At 41.2% G+C, this 24,054-nt stretch overlaps 1 long non-coding RNA gene across 2 annotated transcripts in view; it reads left to right on the top strand.

Moving 5' to 3' along the window:
• LOC110356553 (uncharacterized) overlaps nucleotides 1-24,054 on the top strand; it is a 110,996-nt gene that overhangs the window by 52,608 nt on the left and 34,334 nt on the right. For both annotated transcript variants that reach the window (XR_002409790.2, XR_002409792.2), the window contains exon 3: nucleotides 3,475-3,591. This is a non-coding gene — a long non-coding RNA (uncharacterized LOC110356553). The remainder of the gene's footprint in view (nucleotides 1-3,474; nucleotides 3,592-24,054) is intronic.

Raw genomic sequence — 24,054 nt, 5'->3', positions numbered from 1 at the left:
GGGAAACGTGCAGGGAGTTACTGTGCAGATTCCACAGGTCACCCATGAACTTTTCTGCATAACTAACACAGACCTAAGTTAATGGGTAAAGGAACAATGTGAGCTGCAGGCCACCTAATGTTGTGGGCCAGAAGTTGTTTTATTTAACCCCATGAACAGTAAATGTTGATCAAGGCTGAGGCCACATCTCTTCTGAACACACTCATGTAATTTAGCGCCATCTCCTGTGTCAAGCTCTGTCATGTCACAGTGCATCGAATCACCCGTGGGAGAAAGCACCTCTGGAATGAAATGAGTGGAAAAGGTCCCAACCTCTCCTTTGGTTCTAACACTAAAATTAAGAGAGTCCCACCCAACCTCGAAACTAGTCAGGTAGTTTTGTGAGACAGAGCAGTTGAAAGACAGCTGGACAAAGAAGAGCTCCGATTAAGGTTAGAGTATTTTTCTTGGCTTACAGAGAATGTAAGTCTTATGTACAATATATGTTTTTTAAAGATGGTATTTAAATTGATTTGATTACCATAGAGCTGACACATACTGCACAAAAAGAACAACAGGCAGGAAAATTCATTTATAATAGCCAGTAAATGAATTTTCCCAATGCTTATTCTTTTTGCACAGTACGTGTCAGCTCTATTGTAATCAAATCAATTTAAAATACCTTCTGTGAAAAATATAGCAGTATTTATTACCAGTTCATACGTTTTTGATCCGAAGTATATATATGTATACATGTGTATATATATATTTATACATATGCACATAAAATATGTTATTCAAGAGATAGTTGTATTTATTACTAGCCTAACTTTGGATCTGGACTATACATGTATATATATATGTGTGTGTGTATATACATATATATGGAGCAGAGCTTTTACATATGTAGAAAGATGAGGGAAGCATAAAATTACACATAGTGCTGATGGCACCCAGTAAGCCTTGAATCCAGACAGAAATTCCAGAGGGAAAATTATTCCACCAGTCTCCCATGCATACCAGCAGGACTTTGACAAATGCATAGCAAAGACTGGGTATCACAGATGAACTAAGGAAAACTTCATGTCTCTCCTCACAACTTATCACACTGAGGCAGGTGGATTTAGCAGGGCTCCTCACCCAGCTCCAGTTGCCTTCAAATATCAGCACCATGACAATGCCAGAGAAACAAATTGATACTCTGCACATGGCCCTCATGTTTACCACAGTCTTTCCTGCAAACATGTTTTCCATCTGTAAAGCGAAGCAGTACGGTAGCACAGTCCAGCTGGTAGCAGCAGGACTGAACTTCGCAGAACAGAAGAGTTTGGTCTTATCGTACAAGCCAAAGGAGGCTCTTTTTCTTCTGCTTCATCTCTGGCAGCCTGGGGACATAGACTCAGGGACAATGCTGTCCACTCAGGCTTAGTTCACCAAGGACAGAAGCTGTAATCCTCTTCTTCCAGCGTGAAAGGACAAGGACATTTCACCCAGCAGCTAAAGACAATCAAGTTTGGGACATTTACCCCTCCCTCTGCCAGCTCTTTGTAGGTGCTGAAGGCTGGCTGGCAGCCAACAGAATTAAAAATTCAAAACACAGCTTAAGGGGAAAAATCTTTCTTCCCCTTTGTTTAGCCTAATTTCCTAAGGAAAGGGTATCAGCATGGCCATAGTCCTTGGGTGTACACATTGCTGCCTTTCTATTTTAAACTTTTCCCATCATTTCTGAAATCTCCATCTGTCTTTAGATGGATGTGACAGAGAACAGTGGCCTCCAAGCCACAACCATTGTGAGAATAAGCCACTAGGCAGAGGACAGAAGTGCTGTTAGTGGAGGAGAGGGCTATCTCATGAGCACAACCTCTATTAGACATCAGAGAATCAGGGCAGAGGAATGTCCCTGAGGCGAGACTTCATTAGGTCCTGCTGCTTGAGGAATGACTGGCTTTTCCGTCCTGCAAAGAGCCCTCTGGGGTATAGGTTGTGCCTCTCACAAAGATAATTACAAAAGGATGCAGCTAAACTAAAAATGGTGCCACATTTTGGGGAGGGCAAAACCATTTACAGCCAGTGGGAATCTTCCCAGTGGCTTCGCTGAGCCTTCGTCAGCCCCACAGCGTAAACGGCTGCACATCTGGGTGGAGTTCAATGGGAAACATCTTTCTCAGCCCATGAAAATGTTAGCGATTTCAGCCTTTTCCTGTTCTGGGCTGGGAGGAATCATGAGTCCTTCAGAGGTTTTTAATGAGCAAACAGGGAGGGAGAGCTGACAGTTGAGGCAAGTAAGTTGCCAGGGGTCAGGACACCCACCCAAAAACAAGATGCCTTTGTGCAAAGCCTTTGCCTGTCTCATTCTGCTGAAGGTTTGCTTCTTCACGACTGGGCGATTTGTGATTTCAGGGTGGTTCTGTCCTTTACTGCCTGAAATGCATCTGATCTCTATCTCATTTCAGAGGTGATGCAGTCCTGGGGAAAAAAGCTACTGCACATCACCTGCTTGCAGCAGAAATATTTGTGGACTAGACTGGCACACGGGATGGATCCCTGTGCCCTTCAACATCTGAAAATCCACATGTGGATGGTTACAGTCAGAGCCATCCACTACGCTGGGCCAGAGGGACTCTTCTGAGTGTTGTGGCTTGAGTCTTTCTCCTCTTTATTGCCATTTTGCATTATTTTTGGCTTTGTAATTTTTTTTCCTTTGGTTTCCAAAAGAAAAAAAAAAACAAAAACAAAAACAAAAACAACTCACGAGACATTTATGGAAATAATTGATGTACTTTTAAAAAAATTAAAAGCCAGCACAAACTTTCAAACTCTTTGTAATGGCCAGGAATGGTTGCAGAGGCAGGTACCTCCAGGCACTACATTTGCAGGAAGGCGGCATGGAGCGGGCAGCTCCTGCTGGGTTTTCCTCACCACCACTAGAGGGGAGGCTGAATTTTCTTCCATCAATTGCCTAGATGGTGGGGAAAAAAACCCAACAAAAACACAACAAAAAGCCCCACCACAACCCTATCACATCACTGCAATGTAGAAGGCACTTCAAAACGACTCAGATGTTTAACTATTGTGCTAGTGATCATACATTCACATTGGGCTGCAGGCCAAAAAATGAAAAAAAGACAGAGAGAAAAAAAAAAGCGAGTCTTGCAGCTGAAATGCTATAAAGTGCTGAATTTTACCTTAGAGCTAAACACTCTTCAGTGACAAATTTCAAAGGCCATATGTATGATATTTTCATGAAAAGCAGAAGACCCTAAATTTCTTTGTTTAACTGGAAGCAATTTCCCTCCATGAACAGGAGGCTTCTGTAGTTCACCTCATTTATTGCAAGGCTACAAATTTTGCTTGCTTTTTTTTTTTTTCTGGCAGAGTGAGATCTAGGATATAGAAATAAGAGCAACAGAAATTGAAGAAAAAATGCATTTACTGTAATGCCAAAAGGAAGGTTTGCAAAAACAAAAATAAAATCACTACTGTCTTTGTTTCTAGGGATCACTTCAGGCACACTGGGGGTTGGAGAGCAGTACCTATGGAGCGGTAAAAGAAGAGATATGAAGGGTGAGAAGCGGTTTGTTGTTTCTGTTGCTTTCCCCAGTACAATCAAAGGTGAGACATACTACAGTGGCCTTTCTGCTGTCAAATTAAAACCTTAGAATAAATAAGATGGAAATGTTTTCATATGTTGTATGATGCCACCTTCTGAACTAAGTTGCTACCCTTGAGTAGCAAAGTTTTGAATATTACATTATTTTTAAGTGACTGAAGGCACTGAGATTCATTTAATCTACATATTGTATTTTGACCTCTCAGAAACCGTGTTCACATCTTTTCCCTGAACTTGTAAAGTTTAGAGATGTACTCTTTTTTGGTAAATGGAAGCTAATTTCCCACGTAATCACATACTTCCAGGAGCTGGGACTTTAGGAGCTGTTTTGGCAGCACTGGAATATTTAGATATTAAGTTTACTATGAAGGAAGCTGGAAGAAATCTGTATGTAGGAAGTCTCACTGAATATTCATACAAATTACTCTAGTGAATCTAATTTTCTACCACTGTCTTCTTTTTCCTGGCTGTTCAGACCAGCAAAGTCTTGATCTCAGTGTTTATATAAACTTCACTCTTGTCCCAGTATTTGTGCTCCCACTCAGGAACAGCTTTTTGCATGTGAGCATGTTCTCTGGGAAATTGTGCTATATCCTCCTGACGAAGCTGGAGAGCTAAAGGTCACTCATTTGGGAAATGGAAATGATTCAGTGTCCGATCGTGCGGATACATCGCATGAATATGGCTTGTTCCTGCCACCTTCATCCATACTGACCAAGTCCCGGTGATGTGAGCAGGTAGTGGTTGTCCATGAGCAAGGGTTGCAGGTTCTGCTCTGGGATTTCCTTTTAGCCAGTTTGCAGCGGGCATGACTAATTTTAATTTTTTCACAGAAATAAGCCTGGTCAATGGTATTTACATCTGGTGGTAGCGGCAGTTCTTACTTTTCAAATTGGTGCACCCTCCCTGCAGACATCCCAGGCCAGGCTGGACGGGACTCTGAGCAACCTGGTCTAGTTGAAGATGTCCCTGCTGGGATGTGTTTGCAAGGGGTTGGACTAGATGACCTTTGAAGGTCCCTTCCAATCCAAACTAATCTATTATTCTATTCTATTCTATTCTATTCTATTCTATTCTATTCTATTCTATTCTATTCTGTTCCAAATTGAAACACAACCAACTCACCAGGATTCAGTTCCCATTAGCTGATGAGACTTTACCTGGCATTTGGGAATGCACCATACTGAAACAGAGATGAATGCACAGGCACACAAGTGCCACATCTTTTTACCAGCAGAACCGTTACTTGATAGGCATCAGTATTTCCCGTCAGCTCCAACAATGTCAGAGAAATGCACGCCTCGCATTACCTTTAGCCTTTTAAACGTGGTTTGCTTAAGTCAGCTCATTCCAGGTCATTTTGCGTTGCCTGACAACTGCCTGGGAGGAGGCCCCTGACTTTTCCAAAGTGTGCAGCCATCCGTTCGGCTGGCACGGGGGGCTGCACATGAAAAGCCTCTCGAGATAAATTCATACTTGCGCAGGGTGATTACCCGTGGAGCCCTGCTGTATCGCTTGTCTTAAAAAGCAGGACTTGGTTGATCAGTGACGGGCTGAGGTTAGCCTTAATTAACCAGTGAGGTTTCTGTCCTCGGGGCCTTGTGAAGACCTAAACCAGAAAAGGCAACTCCTTCCATTCTCCCCCCCAACAAAGATGACAGGACAGGCTTGACATCCTAATCCTTCGGGCTTGTCTTAGTCACTGAAAGGATCAAACAGTGTCAAAGCAACCAGCTGATTGCAATCTTCCTGCCAAACCCAACATCTTCATTCCAGCGAGCAGCTCTCACATTAAATTTCCACATGTGTGTGTCCCCCCCCCACTGCCCTCCACCCCCTCTTTTCAAAATTTCTCTGCTGGAAAACAAAACAAACGGAACTTTGGGAAAAAAAAAAAAAAAAAAAAAGAACAAAAATAAAAAAGGGAACAACACAAAAAAACCCTTCCAAACCCTTTAAGCAATAACTGCTGTACAAGGCCAGTTGGGATACAGTCAAATTAGAGAGTTATTATTACCTAGGGGACATTAGAAATCAAGTTTGTTACTGGCAGTTCCTGTTTCTGTAAAGACTTGTTAATAGCTGAAATTTTAAAGGGTGTTGTTCAATTGGCAAAGTGTTATTTTTCTAAGCAGTCACTGTGTTCTCACCTGCTGCCGTTACTCCCGAGAGCTGCAAGCGGCTGGAGGAGGAGGAAGAAGTGGTTGAAGGACTGTGGCTCTCCTGCTGAGGGGATCCCTGTACCCCGAGAGAGGAGCTGGATGGGAGCCCTTGCTGGAGGCTCATTTGGATGGACTGCATTTAGTCTGGCACACTCACAAAATTTTAGAGGAGAAAGGTCTTTGAGACTGCAGTGAATGCAGAGGTAGAAGGAGAAAGGAGGCCTGGGCTTCTGGTCCCTAAAGAGAAACATTTTTCGGCTGCTTGCAAGTTCCTCAGTCACAATGACTCAATAAATCAGATTTTTCACTCGGGGCCAAATCCTACCCTTATGAACATCAGTGATGCCGGCTTAGGGGAATCTCTGTAAATCTCTGCTAATTTCCATTTTGAAGCGTTGTGGTTTCACACAGTGATGTGACAGAAGCAGACTTCATTTTGGCAGAAATCTGTCCCCACTGTAATTTATGTAACCTATGCAGTCTCCATGCAGTTTACAGATGCTTTATGTCAGAGTGACTTTTTCATTGTCTAAAATTATTTACAAAGTGGAGGGAAAAAAATCTAGCTAGAAAATGGAAAATACTTGGATTTTGAACAATATATGGTTTTGGAGCTTTTATTCTTGAGTCTAATTAGGATTTTTGGAGGAATCTCAGTAAGGATGTGGAGGAGAACATATGCTCCTGTCCTGCGTACACCTGGTCAACACATAGGAAAATAAATGCTGTCTAAAACTTCTTGTGCAGGTCACAACAGCTATAATGCAGAAGATGAGAAAAACTTGCCCCGTCCATATTTTAGTTTTATATATACGTATGTGCACACATGCATATTTACAGGTGTGCATGTATATATTTATATATATAATTATTGTTTACAATATGGCTAGTTACATCTGTCCAGCTGCCTATAAATTTATTATAGGCAATTATTTATGCAATTGAATTCTAAAATGCCCTATAAATTGTGACCATCTGATATGTATAGAGTAAATAAATCTTATATAAGGACTGCATACACTTCAGAGTTTAACACAATATACCTTGCTTCCCACCGGGACCAAAGACGAGTGTTTGAAGAGGGCACAAGGCAAGCTGAGCTGCACTCCAGATTTTAAATTCCTTTGGCCCCAAAGGGTTTTTTTTCTTCAAAAATTAGGAAAAAAAGAGAGTGAGATGGGCAGTGAGCTGGGAGGAAGCCCTGGCTGTCGCTTAGAGCTTAACTGAGCATCTCTGGAGTGGGACTTCGGCTGAGCTATTTAATCTCACTCAGTCCTCAGTTTCCCCATGTCTAAAATGGGCACAGGAATAAAGTTTGGGCTGAAGAATGAAGAGGGCCTGAAGGGGGCCGAAATCCCCCATTCAGCATCACTAGAAAGGACGGGAAGGGCTCGATGTGGCCGGTGCAGCGAGGAGGGTGGCTGTGGGCTGGCCGCGCTCCCGCGCCCCACCACGACCATCTCCAAGAGGATCATCAACCACAACAATAAACACCAGCAGCTGCAGCGGCCGCACTGAAGGATGTCGCCAAAACCAGCAAGAATCCAACTTGCTCAGCCAACTCCTGTTTTCTCAGCAGAAAGGGAGGGGATGGGGACAGGCCAGGCTGGAGTCGGGGCTGCCGATCTGCGGGCTCGGGCGACGGGACGGGATGTGGGTCCCAGCTGTGGGAGCTGGGGCAGCCTCTCATCTCTCTCCAGCCACAGCCCCCAGCTCTCCATCCCTCCCTCCCCACAGCCCCCAGCTCCAGCCCCTCTCTCCTTCACCACTTTTGCTTTATTTACGAATATGTCACTGGAATTCAAATGAGTTATCTATTCTGTGGCTGCCTCACTTTCCCACAGAGGGCCAGTGCCTGCCTGATGCAGGGTCCGGCCGAAAACAGCGCGAGAAGAAAAGGAAAGAGCAAAAGAATGCTTTTCAGCTCTTTTTATTCCTTCTCCCCCCACCTTATTTTATTTTGTGTGTGTGTGTGTCGGGCGCACTCTTCACTGGCTGTCCCCCCCTCTCTCCCCTCCTCCCTGCTTTCATCCCCTTGGCCCTGCTTTAGCCCCCTTTATGTTACACGATAGCTGGAATGGAAGCCCAGGAGGGTCCTATAGGGAATGCATAGGATCCCTGGGAGAAAGAAAGCCCCCAACAAGCTATACACCAGATGTATAACGTTATATGGTCAAACTGGCAAACACAAAAGCGGAAAAACAAAAGACGTGAATTAGGGAGAAGCATTCAAAGGCATGTTTTGAAAACAGCCCAGCCAAGAGGCTGGATTCCCCCTCCTGAGACTAAATGTTTGAAAGAAAAGGTGCTGAAGAAAGAAAGGAAAGAGAGGGAGAAGGAGGGGGTGGAGGAAGAAACCCATTTTTTCTAATTAGCTGAAGTCTTAACAGGCCCTGAATTTTGCAACTAGTTCGGGGTTATTTTTTTTTTTCCTCTTCTTTTTTTCTTAAAATCAAACAGGGGGGAGATGAGGTTCTGCAGCTTGTCAAAATGAGGGGGAGATGGTCAGAGGGGTGTTGTGCCAAAACCTGTGCTGTGTCTCTCCCTCATCAAGGCTGCAATTAGCGCTTGGGTTTTACTTGTGTTTCCAGAGGGTTGCGCCTCCCATTATATCAGCCTCCCTTTTCTAACTTCACCCCCACCCACCCACAAATCTTGAAACTGCAAAGGTGCTGGTCAGGGGCAGATGAGAATGGAGGCATCTGCCTATTTTTTTTCCCCTTCCCTTTTAATTAGCCTTTGCCAGCTCAACACCCAGCACGCCTGACCTGGCTGAACAGCTCTGACCACTTGTCCCAGTCTGAGATGAAAATTCATCCAAAGGAAAAAAAAAAAAGAGGAAAAACAAAAAATAAAACCCAACCAAACAAAAGCCAAAACAAACCCCAGGTATTGCAACGTGGAGTTGCAGAGATTGCAGGATTACAGGGACAAGCAGAACGTTCCCTGCTTCCACCACTTGATGCCACAGCAGCAAACTGTGGTCCATGTGTCTGTGCTCGGTGCTTCTCTCCCAGCTTAACCCTGTGAAGGAAATAGGAAAAATGAGGGGTCAGCTGGGACCAGGCTGCTTCTCTTTTGCTGGTGGCTTCAAAATCCAAGCAGCATCGTTTGCACCTTGGCAAAGATGGCCTGGAGGGTGCTCAGGAAAATTGGTCCCCTCACCGCATTGAGCATCACTAAGGGCCAGACTTTGCCATATTAGCTTACGTGTGAAATCAATAGGGCTGCTAACAGAGAAGGAAACCTTGTCAGGATGGGATGGTAGCAGTTTTAGGCTAATTAATTTTCTCTAATCTTGCACAGTAGCTAGTGCAGAAGTCTTCTCTGTCTCCATGCATACACACACACACACACACAGATACAGAAATCTTCTGTCCTGGCCCTTTTCCTCCTGACTCCATTCCCAGATTTGCAAAACTACCAGAAACGCTATGACGTGTGTGGAGAAAGAGAAAGGAGGAGGAAAAAGAGTGAAGGGTGAAGGTGAAGGGGGTTTGGTGGACAGGGGGAGTAGAACCGGAGGCACCCTCCTTCCCCACGCAGCATTGCTTGCCGGGTGCGGCTGCAGACCACGGGCTTTGTAATAAACACACGGTCAAACGAGTTAAACCTATTGCGGGGCTCCTCACAGCTGTCATATAAACCACAGGCTGCTCTGAAGATGTGCAATCAACAGCCTCACTGCGATTCGAGCGGCGAAGGCTGCGAGACAGCTCTCACTATTTCTCTGCATGTGTCAGCCCTCTCCCCTCCTCTGCCAGCGGCAGATGTAGAAGCGCAACAAACTATTAAGATATCCAATATATAACAAGGGGCTGGCAGAATTACCATGCTGAAAATGTATGTTCACAGTTGAACAATTCATATTTTAGCTCCTTCACCTGGCGGTACATTTTTTTGATATACTTGTGGCAATGGATAAAATAGATTCATTAGCTTTGATTAACCTTCTTTAACTAGAGTTAAAAACCTGCCACAGACAGCTCTGCTACCAATGCAGCCTTTAGGATGCTTTATCATGTTTAAGACCCAATTACTGTTGTACCAAATAAGAATAAACCATCACAATAAAATGTAGTGCACACAGCCCTGTTAAAGCTCACGGCAAATAATCATTAATTTATAACAGCGACTTCCCCATTTCTATAGTTTTATTGATGGCTACAGTTAATTCAAGTTGAAAACAATGTAACTTGACACCGATCAGACCAACTAGTTTTCTGGTTTTATTGACTTTTGCCTTTTTTTTTTTCTTTTTTCTGTTTTGCTTTGTGTTTGGAGTCTCAAATGGCTACTTCTTAATAAACCCTCATAAAAACCAGGCAGAGAACAGCAAGGCATAGATGAAAAGGCTTTGGGGGAGATTTTCAAAGGCACAAAAGGTGCCTAACTCCCATTGACTTTCAATTACTGATTCATTTTTATTACGAAATTTTGAGGAATTAGGAGGGAGAGTTGAGTTTTATGCAGTTATTTGTTTGTGCCGGCCATGAAGCTAGTAGTTTTAAAGAAAAATGATGCTTTAAATCAATAATTGCTTAGAAACTTTTTTGTTCGTTCATCTGCAACCTATTTGCTTTTCTGCTTTTTAGAGAGCTCTTTGATCTTAATAAAAGTCCAAAAGGAATACAGAACATAAATACACTTGTTACTGCAGCTTTTTCATTTTTGCCCAGGACCTGATCCTGCACTCACTTTAAACAGATGATTAACTTCATAAATGTTCCGTTAGGCTTACTCATCAGTGCAAAACTGCCTATCTGCTTAATTTCTTTTGCAGGATCAAATTCTGTGCTAATTGAAAGAGCTTCCATGTGTTTGTTTTACATTTCCTTGCATTTTGGCATAACTGGATCTGGAAAGCAGCTGCAGAATGCAATGTGTTAATTTTGGACAGGGTTTGACTGAAGTGGGAATAATAAACAGTGAGATGCTGCAGCTTTCAGGCAAAGCAGAGTAACAACAATTAAAAAAAATGGGGGGGAGAGAAAGATGCTAAGGAATCAAATCTCCAATCAGGAAACTAACAAGTGTAGCTTAATATTTGACTTAGCTGAAGCCAGACCACCAGGATTGCGAGCTGCTGTTCTGGAGTGGAAAATGTCAGTGTTTGCAGGGCAGCCTTTCTGGTCTCTTTTCAGCTTTATTTTCTCTTTTGAGTTAAACAACTCTCTTTCTACAATACGCTAAAGATTGGACTCTGGTTGAACTATAGATTTGTTCAGAAAATGAAGTGCAAATCCTAAGCAATGCAAAACATCAAGGAAATAAACTTTATCCCCATGGTTACTAATTTGGAAAGTTTGGGTCAGAGGCATGACCTAAATCCAGTTACCCTTTTGCTGGGATGTTGTGCCCAATGAAATCTGCTGCTGGCTGGGGTTATGATTGCTGTTTCTGCGCTGATTTTTAGGACATTGTGCTCAGTGGATTTTACTCCAGGTCAGGGTCGATGCTGTGTCTTTGCTAAGTTTACGTACCGACTCAATTTTTTTTTTTGGCATCTTTTTTCTCATAGCTCCTATAGTTCACAACAGTGACTGACCTCCTTCAAACTTTATACGCTGGTTCTTTTCACAGTATCAGACTTACCACTTGTGTGACTTAAAATAATGTAGTTGAATTAAATGATCTGTTCCTGGTGTAAACTGGTGTATCTCCAGGATCGGCTGACAATTTCAATAAAATTCTTCAGGTTATACACGTTACCCAGGCAAGTAATTCCAATTTTGCAGTGGAACTATTCCCCCATGAGTTAAATGCCTTGGTGAATTTGCAGAATGTAACTCACATCTTTTGAGAAGTGCTGCGAGAAGCAGAAGAGGGTATATGCCAAATACATTTCCCTGTAAGAACCAGGTCCTGCACCCATTGAGTGGAAGGCAGCTTTGCTACCTTTGTTTCCTGGAGCAAGACTAAAGCTGATATTAACTATACATTATGCTCTGGATGGCAAATGCTTGCAAAGAATGCCAGATACTAGGCTGCAGCTAAAATGTCTTCAAAAGAACCCAGATTTAATATTTCATCAGAAGAACAGAGAGGGAGATTTGCTAAACATCAAACAAATATTAATACAAATGCCTCCTGAAAGCAAGTCAGTTATGAAAATCGGTGAATACAAATGTTCCAATTGACATTACTGGTGCATATTTGTGGGCTTTTTGTTTACACTGCCACATCATGAAAAATAAAATACACCCAAACTATGCATATTGATAAGGATATGCTTTCATCTCTGAATCTGGTGACATGTGAAAACCGTTTCAGCTTCATTCTTGTACCTGATATTTGCACCAAGAAACTCTGAAGAAAAATACTACTTCTGTACCAGTTGGGTGCATTTTTCTTTAGTCTGGTCCATGGACAGAAGCACCAACTGTAGGGAAGTGACTATGTCTGATCCTGTAGTTTGCTTCTGCACATTGTGGGGAAAAGGATTCAGAAAAATGATTGCGCAGAATTAAAAGTGTTAATCTGAAAGTTTTTCTTTGAACTGCCATTTGCTCTCTTGTAACCCTGGTAAGGTCATGTAAGCTCAAAGAGATCGGTGGAAGCTGAGATAAGTACGATCAAGTAGATGGGCTTAAAATCCTTGGCTGCATGAAGACAGTATTTTGAGGGCTATTCCAAGACTTTATGGATGATTTAATTTCTGTGTCTTTGGCCAGTGGATGTTGAAGTTTGTTTGCGGAAGCAGCCACGCAGAAGTAGTGACATCCAGGTCATGTCCCTCTGAGATGGTGGTGGCAATCCGCAAGGTCAGCTCTGGCTCAGCCTCTGACAGGATTGCAGTATTTGGATGTGAAGTGAACCTGATTGAGGCTCTTAGTTATCTGTCTTTCTACATCTGCAGGCTTTAAGTATGATTTTTAGAAGGGAAAGGAGGAGCAAATGATTCCTTCTGTCCATTTATTTTTATTATTTTTGTTGTTTTCATTTTTTTTTTTTTCCCAGAAGAAACAGTCAAAAAGATGGGAAAAGAAGTAAAGGAAAATAAAGAAAGTTTAAATACCTTTAGCTCATTGGAAAGGAAATAACAATTTCAGTGAGTTAGGTACCATGCTTCTAGACATCTTTGTCTTATACAACTTGGTGACAAACTTTGTGGACAGGTATTTCTGTCCCAAAAGAGATCAAGCTTCAATTTCCAAGGAGCCATCCAGTTCTTCTAACCTGCTTGACCACCTTTTATCCAGCAGTCTCATCCCAAACCATAGTAACTGAAGTGGTTTTATGTGCTGAGAATGCCAAATAAACACAAAATATTAATACAGTTCCACTTCAAATTGTATCAGCTAAGACAAGAAGCCACAGCTTGTTTGGCAAAAGCCTGTTTAAACCCCAGAAGAGCTGTAAATAACCAGAAAGAAGAAGCCTGTATGCAGTGGTAAAGTAAGGAATGGAATCCCAACATTATGCTATCAACCAATTATTTGAGCAATACTATCAAAAGCAAAACTGCTGATTTACATGATAATATGAAGGAGTCAAACTGACATTTGAATCTACTAGTCATGGTCCCATCTAGGACTCTTCATATAAATGCCATTATGACCATGTTGGTCACAGTAAGAATAAACCCTCGTATATCAAATGGTCCAAATGTGGTACCATTGAAATGAGTCAAATTGTATCTTTTTCAATCAAGCACAACTGCATGTGATATTTAGGAGTTCAAATGTAAAATGTAGATTTATCACGTCTGGTGTCAGTGGGCAACCATTCTGTGGGACACACGCTGGAGGAAGCTTGAGCTGTTGCCCTATTCCTTAAGCCAGATTTCAAACGAATTGGAAAGTATGAAATGAAAGAGAATTTTAGAAAAAGGACAAAAATGCAAGACAACGTTCCTCCCAGAAAAAAAAAAAATAAAAATGAATCCTTTGGAGCTGTGTAAGAATAATAGGAAATTTATACTCAATTAAGCCACTCAAGCAAAGCTGTTAATTAACCTTATCAGAAAGGACATTCCATTTTTATAGACCTGAGGCTATCAGCGAGCACTGGACTTTTTAAGTGGATGAAAAAGGTGCAATACATCTATTTTAATGTACAAAAGCATATTCAAAGGAAAACTTAATACAGATCAAATACCACTTTTAAGAAGGTCCAGTATTAAAAGAAAAAAGAATATAGGAAAAAATACGATGAGGGAAACTCAGTTGTTCTATAGCTGTTATAGTACATCATGGACCTGAAGAAAAAAACACCATTGATGGCAGCACGTTGCAATGGCCCATACAAAATCTATTACTACCCTTAGAAGGTCAGAATTCTGGCATACAGTCAGGTGGACTAAATCATCGGTAAATATTATACTATGCATGCCTAAAGAAAAAAATATATCTAGAGTCTACTACATCCTACTCCCTAACATGAGAGATAAAGATTGAAAACTAGAAAATTTACTAGAAATTGATGTGGAAACATGATCTACCTAAAAGGGCACCAAAAATACCACCTAGTAAACCGGAAACTATTGAGATATAAACAACAACAACAACAAAATCCCCAAACACATCATAAATAAAGTGAAACACATCAAGATATTGAAGCATTAGAAGGGGGGGATAATGACCTACTCTAGTACGAATTATGAGGACCGGTGAAACTAACACACATAAAATACAGAGAAAATAGGAAGCTCTTCTCTCTTGAAAGTCAGCTGAGCTCCCTGGGATATATACCTGCAGAAATGAGAACAGTCTCATTTGAGAACAGTTTTGGGTTTTTTTAATATATATGTAACACAACAAGTTCATTCTGTCTTGCACTAGCTGTTTTATCCACTGGTACTTGTCCTTATACTTAACTATATATGTCTTCGTACATTTAAAACACACATATATGCTTAAATGTGTAATGGGAATTAGGAGGATTTTTTTAATGAGAAAGTTCTTTCACTGAGATTCCACTGATGTTCAAGGAACATATTAATTCTAGGAATATAAAGAACATGCTTAATTTGAAGTAGTTAGATGTTTTACCTAAATGTCTAGCAATAGTTCTCCTAAAAATTTTATATCCTTAAATGACACAGTTCAGGCAGGTTTTTTTTCATAGGGCTGGACTAACTTCTACTGATTTTATTCAGGATAACATTTTCTGAACAGAGCAGTAATGAAGACCAGTTTCCTTTCAGGGATTCACATTTGTGATTAAAAAAGGAGTTCTCACTCTGTGTCAGAATGCAATGGAGATTTTTGAAGCCTCTCATGGACGGACTCACCAGGACAAGAGCAGTGGCCAGAGCCACCAGTTAGATGTGGGCTGTGAATCAGCCTGTCCTGGCTTCTGCCTAGCAAACGTCTCAGGGAAAATAATGACTGCTAAATCATGTGGGACAAATCCAGTTTGCTTAAGTGATTCCCCTGGCAACTGCCACCATGAGAATTTTTTTAGGGTTAGTTACACTTTTCTGCAATTTCGATGAAAATGTCAATGAAATTTCTCTGCTGAACTTCATCAGCTTAAGTATGCTAGAAATACGAACTAAGACTGCTAGTCTGACAGAACAGATAGATCCCTAAACTGAGTTCTGCTAATGAGTTGTCCATTTTAGTGTTGAATAAAATTTTACAACTTCCTGTGGGGAAATCCATTCTATCAGCTTTCATTTCTGGGGAAAGATCTGTCTATTCATCACTCTCCGTTGTCTTCATATTCAGTAAAATACTATTTTTTTTTTCTCATTTAATCTCTAATAATTGGTTTGAATGGACACAGCTCCAAAAACCAAGAAAAAAAGAAAAGGGCAGAAAGATGTTCAAAGATGTTGAGATTTTGCAGCAGAGGTGTATGACATTAATAGGTAATATTCAGCGTTTGATTTGAGCAGCATCTACCAGTGTCATTAACTCTGTTGTGTCACCTAAACAGCATCACTAGAGCTCTAGAGCATATGCAGATATAATAAACTGCACTGCCTGGGGAAAAGTGAATTTCCTTTACATTAAAGTACAGTTTTATAGTATGTGGTTAAGTCACACCTTTACCTCTAGATCTTCTATTTTCTATGAGCCATTAGCTGCTGGAAATGAAAAATACAGAACGAACTTGCAGGGAAAATATTGCAATCTCTATGTAAGCTTGTAAATACTAGTATTGCAGACTGCAGGTGGGTACACGTGTTTTATAATTCCAGAAAGAGACAGGTAGGGGAGCTCTTATAAATATGTTATTAAGCAGTAAAGCACACTAAATGTAAAAAAAATATGTTTAGTTCCAGGAAGAGAACAAAAATTTATTTCAGAACCCTTCCTCTTCTGTGGAAGTTGGGTTGGAATTTGCCAGTAGGTCAAGTGGGGCAGTGATTTTTCAGTGGGTAACAGTTGCATGTCTAAGTAAGGTCCAGGGACACTTACTAAAAGCAAGTTCAGGGCATATTTCATAAATGATTTTTGCTGACAAAAATGAAAAGGAGGGAATTAAAAATGTTAAAGTCAGTTTGTATATCTAGATTTTAAATATTTGAGTATCTGTGTTTTGAATTACTTCCTTGTGCATATGGGAGAAAGACAAGCAACTTTGGTAATAACTTTGTGAATCTTTGGACAACCAAGAGAACTTTCTCCAAGAAGAGCCACATCAGTTGCAGGGCATGTAAAGGGTTATGGTGTCTTATTGTTTTTTTCCCTCCCAATAATCACGCCCAAAGGTACCACTGTGCACATGAAATTCTGCCCTGATACAAGCTAATCCAGAGACAACACCATAAACCAGAATGCAGCACATCTTTTATCAACTTGCTGCACCAGCCATTTCACTCTACTGTGTCTCAGTTTCTTCTACTTCTGTCATATATTTAACCTGAAAAAGCTGTCTGGTAGGAAATACCTTTTTCTGTCTTTGCACAGAGACGTGAAGAAGGGGGCTTCAGTCTAGATTAGAACCATTTAGTCTTTGCCATAATGCAAATAAATCCTATTAAAGGACAGAGGCCTTAAATAGCCTGTACAGAGCCTTCTGTGAGTAATTTAGATAACTTTTTAAACAAATTCCTTCTACATTCTCATATGAACAAAACAGAACTACTGTGCTAACCTCATCCCATAATTTCTAAGCCCCAGAAGCCCTACAAAAATGTATCAGCAATTAGTTTTGAATTAAACAGAAAGTGATGGAACAAATGCAAAAGTATTCACCTTTGTAACATGGCCACATTGCAGAGATATAAGAGCACAGCTGTTCTCGCCTAAAAAGGAGAATTCCAGAAAAAGAGAGGCTGGGAAAGAAGTCAACAATGGGCCCTGGAACTGAACATCATGCTCAGATTAATTTAGAAGCTGCTAAACATTTTGCCAAAAAATAAAAAAAAAAATATTTTTTTTTTTTTTTTAATTATTATTAGGCAACAATATGTGTGATTTAAATCCAGCACTGGAAGCAGAAGTTCAGGCTTCCACTCCTGACACACCTTAGCTCAGGCTGGTTCTACAAGCAGGAATGGAGCTGGTATATTATTTAGTGGAAAATGAAACTGATCCAGAAAAATCAATACTCCAGGGGTAAGTTTAGATTCCAAATTTACCCACTAGTACAATATCTAAAAATAATAGAAATCCAAGAGGTTTGAGGGGAGAGAACAGGGTTTGCTAGAAAGGAAAGAATCCACAATGAAAGGGAGGAATTCATCTGGTTCATATTAATTTGTATTAATTTCCATTTAATAGTATAACCACCTGTACTGAAAGAATGTACGTGTGATATTTTTACTGATTGCCCCATGTAACTTAATGCTGAAGGATAAGCAATTGGATATGGTGTAGGGCTTGAAGAGCGCTGAAAGTGGGAATGCGAAGGGTAAAACCACCCCTGGTGAGCTCCACCGGCTCCGGGGGTGATTTCAGATGTGGCTGCTCTACCCAGAACACTCACCACTCTCTTGCCTGTCGATGGGTAAAGTCCAGTTTACATCAAGCTGAGAAGCCAGCCTTGCCTTTGCTATTTAAATCTCCATTCTGAGGTTGGCCAACTGTAAAAACAAACCAAGCAGTGACATTTGATTTGGACTCCAATAATAATTTGGCAATATCAACCTTTTCAGAGGTCTCCCAGCTTATAGACTTTGCTGTTATTGTAAGAGGTGCTTTGGTTTTACTTGCTGAAAAATTCCCAGCTCCTTCACCCTTCCAGTTTGCTAAAACATGTGCTGACACCTGCACCATGTGTGTTTGAGTTAATGATTCTGGAAAGGACCAAAACATCTGCTGTGGTGAGCTAGGAGGTTTGGAAAGCTGCTACACGTCATGAGGCTTGGGTGGCCTCTTTTAACACCTTACTGCTCCAGGAGTATTCTTCCAAAAACCATGCCATGAAGCACTGAGCAGCTCCTGCATGGAACAGAGCAGTTTTCTGCTTGCCGTAAATTTGGTGGATCAAAGTCCTGTGGCAGCTTCACGATCCTCGGTGATTGCAGGACCAGTAAAGTGCTCCCAGCTTTTTTGGTTGCAACTGGCGATGGAGCTGGAAGGCCACAGTACAGTCAAGATTTCTGAATCCTAACTGGCCTGAAAATAAACTCTGTCCGTGTTATGGGTCTGACCTTGTGATTTACCACATCTTGAGAGAATTACCTTTTGGGTTGCATTATTAACAGGTTCCCAACAGATGGTGCTAATGAGACTATTAAGTAGCCTAACCCAATATGCAAATGATACTGTGAAAAGGGCTGCTGGGACCTGTCCTTTTCTTTCTAGCTTGCATTAAAAAAGAACTTTATTAACTGTCATTATGAGCGGCTTCCACAGGCTGAGAAATTTGGAAGGTTTTGGAGCCACAGCTGAGGAAAGCACAAAGTCTGTTGCTTATCCAAACTCTAATCTGGCTGTCGGCAGAGGGGTGTGGGAGCTGGGAATTAATTAATACAGGTAGAGCAATCTTGAATCCTTGCTACTGGTATTTAACAAAGCCGTGTCAAAAGCCCTTTCAAAGACTGCAAGAAAGTCGTCTTTGTGTGACTGATTGAATGTAACTCGGTTACCTCCTTTTACACACGGTGGTTTTATGTAACACACCAAATACAATGTTTAAGTAAGGTTAGTGTTATGTTATACAGTCTAACAAATAAAAGGATGTTTAAAGTTAAGGCTGACATTCCATCCTTAACTTTTTGTAGCTTTGTGTTACATCACACCTCAAACATAACATTGATTTAGGGCCCCTGCCCTGGCTCTATCAAGACACAGGGAGATTAATTACGTTAAATACATTATTTCGACCTTTGCGTTAACTACCCATTCCTTTGTTGGTTTAATAATTTCAACCTTTAGGTAATGTCGGTTGTTAGCACACTCTGTTAGCCTTTTTTTTCCTCCTTCTTCTTTGAATAGGAACATCCCCAAACATTAAAAATGGGCTGTTTCCATGTACTAAAGGTCACATTTTGCATGTTCTTTTCTAAACTGGGCATAATGGATCAACTTTTACAGACTAGGCATGTGTACATAAACATCACATATTACAAATGTGCAAACTTAACTTCAGAATATAACTCCTGAATGAGTTTGTTCATATTATGTTTCTGAGTTAATGTGTCAGGTACCCATAGCTATATACATACAACCAGCCATTCATTTACGCTTACACAGGAATGCACAGTCTTATTCTTTCTGAGCTAGATAGCATTAGAGAATAACACCGCATTTGAGTTATTATTATCATCATCGAACTAAGCATATTTATTTTCAAATTCAGAAAGCTCTGATAAAGCACTTACACCCAGTGCACAAAGTAGAGCTAAAGCGTGTTCTCCTTTTTAGTGGAGAGAGAGAAAGAAAGGGGAAAAAAAGGAAGTTTTATTTGCTTGGCACCACAAATACCCCAGAATATCTCCTGTGCATTTGTTTTTTCTGGATGAATTTTCAAAAACTGAAAAAAAACCACAAAAGTTTAGAGCAGAAATAAGACCACTCCTTCTCTATAAAATTCCTAATAGTTTTATAAGAGCTCTACCAGTAAGATCATGTCTCCAATATCTTGTCACTAATAGTGACAGCTGAAAACACCATGAAAATGGGACAAGTGCACATGTGAAAATAGGTTAGCATGTCACTAGCTTCTTTTAGGCATTTCTTAAGGATGTTCCTTTTCCTGAGGTGGATCATCAGTCTACTCTGAGTAGATATTTTAGTATTAGTTGCTAATGACTGTAGGTTTGGGCGAGGAGCAGGACACTGCTGGGGCTCAGAGTAGGTAGGAACTGTGGAGTGAGATGAAGCAAAATAAATTCTTTTCCTCTGTCAGCTTATCACAGGTGTTTGGGCAGATTTGTGATGGTGGCATCATCCTGAGGGTAAACTCAGGTTTCTCCCAGATGACCTTCAGATTTCATATGTTAACTATTTGTTTCTTCTTGTTGGAAGAGATGTTGTGGTTGCTTTTGAAGAGAGACACTGAATTGGCCTCACCTGTGACAAATAGAAGTCCTGGGGCCGTTAATGGAGAAAATGTAATTTGAGAGGTTGGACATCGGATCAAGGAACTATGACAGGAGCTTCACTGAGGCTCTTCTAATACCTCAAAGTCCTTAAATACTTCAGGATTAGTCCATAAGCTGTAGTCTCATCTCCAGTATCAACCTCCTCTGTGGCTGTGAACAAGTCACATGCCAGTACTGTCTATGGAAAGGGAAATCTGCTCTTACTGGCCTCTAAGGGCAAGGGGTGAGGTGCTGAAGATAGTAGAGCTTGCCCTGAAACTTGTTGAGTTGCTGACAGTGGAGGCTATGTCCTCCTGGTGAGGAAACTGGAGCTGTGGCTATTGCAGGTATTTCAGCAGTTGACTGTTTATACTTACAGGATTAATTGGTGTGTTTCTTTGACACTTAGTAATTTTTAAATATATTCCCCTCAGCTTCCAGTCTTTTCTCCCTAAAACCATCGGGATGACATGGGAGCCAAACATATTCCCTATCATGGTTTCTTGTAGCAGTCTTTGATGTGGATGACTGTGAAACAGGCAACAAGAGTGGTTTTAACTACATTCACAGTCTCTTTGTTTGTCCATTCTTTGGGGGTCTATGTTTCCGAAGGGGGATTGCTGTCATCAGAATCAATTCTTAGTTGAGCCATTCCCACTCAATACAAGCTAAAGGCCAGACATTCCCAGCCCTTATTTTAGATCCTGATCCTGTGCTAGGGGAATCCAGTTAAGCTCATAGTGTAGCATGACTCTTATGAATGGTTCTTGATACATAAAATAAGAAGGACGATTCATAAATTACTTTGCATATGACAAATCTCATTGGGAGTTGACACTGTTCAGGATAAAACGTGTCAAATGTGTTTGGATTGCATAAGTTTGCTTACAACAGATCGACATTTTCACTGCAAAAGTATTGTGCTGCCGTATACTGCAATGCTGAAAGCAGGATAAAAATAAGCGACAGAATAAAAGGACACATGATTTCCACTGCCGGCAAGGTGACGTCTGCCATCCTGGCTGACACACCAGTGATTAAACTCCAGACTTCCAGAGTTGCTCCTGTTGTAGCTTGAACTGGAGTCAAACCTACGTAGCTGGGCTGTAACCGTCATGGTCTTAATGTGTTGGACATGCCTTGTGACCCTGAATGCACAGACACACACACAGGGCTGGGATTGTCCCCAGATGCCTGTTAGGAATTTCCAGCCTGGAATCATGAATGCTGAAAGATAGCTATTAAGTCCAAAGGATGTAAAATAAATTTCAAATTAACACATAGTTTGGCTATTGGTTTAAACGTCACAACCCTGTTTCCCTGAAAGCAACGATTTGAGAAAATGTCATATGCAAAATAGGACCAAGAGTTTCACATTTCCAGTTTTTCTTGGGAGACAACAGAGCTATTCTTCTTTCCAGAAGGAAGCAAATGTTCTAATACACTTTCTTATGTATTTTGACATTTGCATTTACTATGGATCGGGTCACGGTGAGATGATATAAAAATGGATATTACTTACAGAGGAAAGCTACTTTTTCCGAATCAGTGCAGCTTCCAGTCATTCTGGGAGAAAGATCTGATTTGCAGAAACCCACACCAAATCCATCTATGCTGGGTATCTCCTATAGATAAAGTCCCAAGCTCACTGGTACTATTAATTGGTCCATTTTTCACTATAAAAAAAAGAAGCTAGAATCACAGCTTTGGTCACCTTTTGTTTGGCTCTGTGCCACATCAACCCTTTTCTACCTTGGAGGCAAGATGACAGAAAACCACAGGAGGAACAAGATCATAATCTCTCCGCTAAAAAAATAAAATGCAGAGGTGCAAATGTAAGACAGGTTTCTGGAATCTAGCACAGGGCTTAGCTGTGACTCCCAAACCTGAACCCATCAGGCCGGGAAGAAGATTTAAACTCTTGACAAGAATCTAAACTTCGGACCAAACCTCCCTCCAGCTGTGGTTGTGCTGCTCTGCAAATGGGGAATGGGCAGTGGGGAAGAACATGTATGCTTAAAGTGCCACGGCCTGAAAGAAGAAAGCTGAACATCTTTCCTAATGCAAGGACAGAAAAAAAAAGAGGAAAAGCTGGGAAAAATCAGTTCTGCCAGGGCTGAGTTGTAAATGGGAGAGGAGCTGCTGGCAGGGAAGGAGGAAGCATGGGGACGGGATCAGGACTATGACTTCATGTCCCTCCAGGGATTTACTCTGTGGATTGCACAGTCATTTGTAAAAATCGACTGTGACTGTTACACTCACACTTACTTCTTGTTGCTTTATTCCACATGTGGCCCAACATGTTTTTCCATCGATACGCAGATTTCTAACTGTTTTGTTTGGCCTTGTCAGTGGAGGGGCTTCAGTTGACACAAAAGGCTTATCAATAACATTGAACCCTTTTTGACAACTGTTTTTGCTTCCTGACTCTCCTGTTAAGGAGCAAAAGGGGTGGCTGCAGGGAAAGGAAGCTTGAATAGCAGCCAGTACCTTCCATGGGTAGCACACTTCAGACAAATGTGGAATTACCACCCTCCCGGCTTCAATTCCCCAGCAGCACTGAGGCCCCCTCCACTCAGCACCAACAGAATAAGCCTTCAGTTGATTGCTTTGCTAAATCCATCATTTTTGCATCCTAATAATTAGCCCAGCAGCTGTTGCAAAGCTGGAAACATGAATGTTTCCTTTTTATTGAAGGGATCACTTCTCTAAATGAGTGATGTCCATTTTAACTCTCCCTTGATATGCATAAATACACACGCCGCCAGTGTGACTTTAGGCATGAAAAATCAGTAATGGGTATATGATTCTCAAATCTAGTAGAACTGATAAAAATCAAGGTTGCTGTCAGCTGTGTAAATTGAGAGCTCCAAGTGAATTTGGTGGTTGGTCTGGGAAAAGGGGTTTTTTTGTGCTGGTGAGTTGCTCCCTCTCGTGGAAAACGGGCATGCCGGAGTCGTCCGGCACGACATAAAGTGCTGCTGCTTCTTGGATGACTCTGCTTGAGGCACAGTGTGAAACCCAGAGACATGCACACACACATACACACACACACACACACACACACTCATAAGCCTGACCCTGCGAGCATGGAAAACATCCCGGCTCTCTGGGTTTTATGCCAGGAAACTTGGCTTACGGAGAAGAAATCTTTAGGAGTGAAAAGAGTCTGCCCTCCCAGAGCCTCATCATTATTGCCTCATGTAGCCTCATTAGTTTGGCTGTTTCAAAATCCTTGTACAGCACTGATCTGGGGGGCTTGGAAAGGCAGAGACATGTGAAGCTGAGAAACAGGACTGGCTCTTTTTTTCCCTTCCTATTTTTGTTTTGTTGGTGTTGTACTTTCTCCAGGACAAAATTAAACCTGCTTTGGGGATTTCTGATTATTGTTGAATTATTACTATGCTATTAAGTGAATAGCTATTATTAATAGACTATTAACTGAATAGCTTTCCTCTTCCCTCTTTCTGTTTAAAGGTTCCCCCTATTTCTGTAGCTCAGATAATCTGAACCATTATCCATTCTCCCAGCTGCAAGAAGGAGCCAACTTCCCTGTCATCCCATGGGTATGATTCCCCTCCACCCCCCCAGGATAATCACATGTTCTGGACTAGTATTTTTTTATTGCTTTTATCGAGATATTTTATTACAAAGGAAAATATGTCCTGTATTTCTTAGGCTGAAAGGATACAGACTTGGCAGTTAGGAACCACCATAGCAATTTTTAGTGCACTGGTGTGGTTTACATGGATTAATCTGCAGTAACTCTTTGGAACGTTCTTCAACTGCTCAAAAGCTGCCTCAGTCCAAACAGTTTATAAGCTAAATAACAAAAGTCTTGTAAATATTTATTTAACGAGACATATTTTGAATAACTG

The sequence above is a fragment of the Columba livia genome, chromosome 11, assembly GCF_036013475.1.
Source record: "Columba livia isolate bColLiv1 breed racing homer chromosome 11, bColLiv1.pat.W.v2, whole genome shotgun sequence".
Taxonomy (NCBI): domain Eukaryota; kingdom Metazoa; phylum Chordata; class Aves; order Columbiformes; family Columbidae; genus Columba; species Columba livia.
This window is presented reverse-complemented; position numbering and strand designations above follow the sequence as displayed.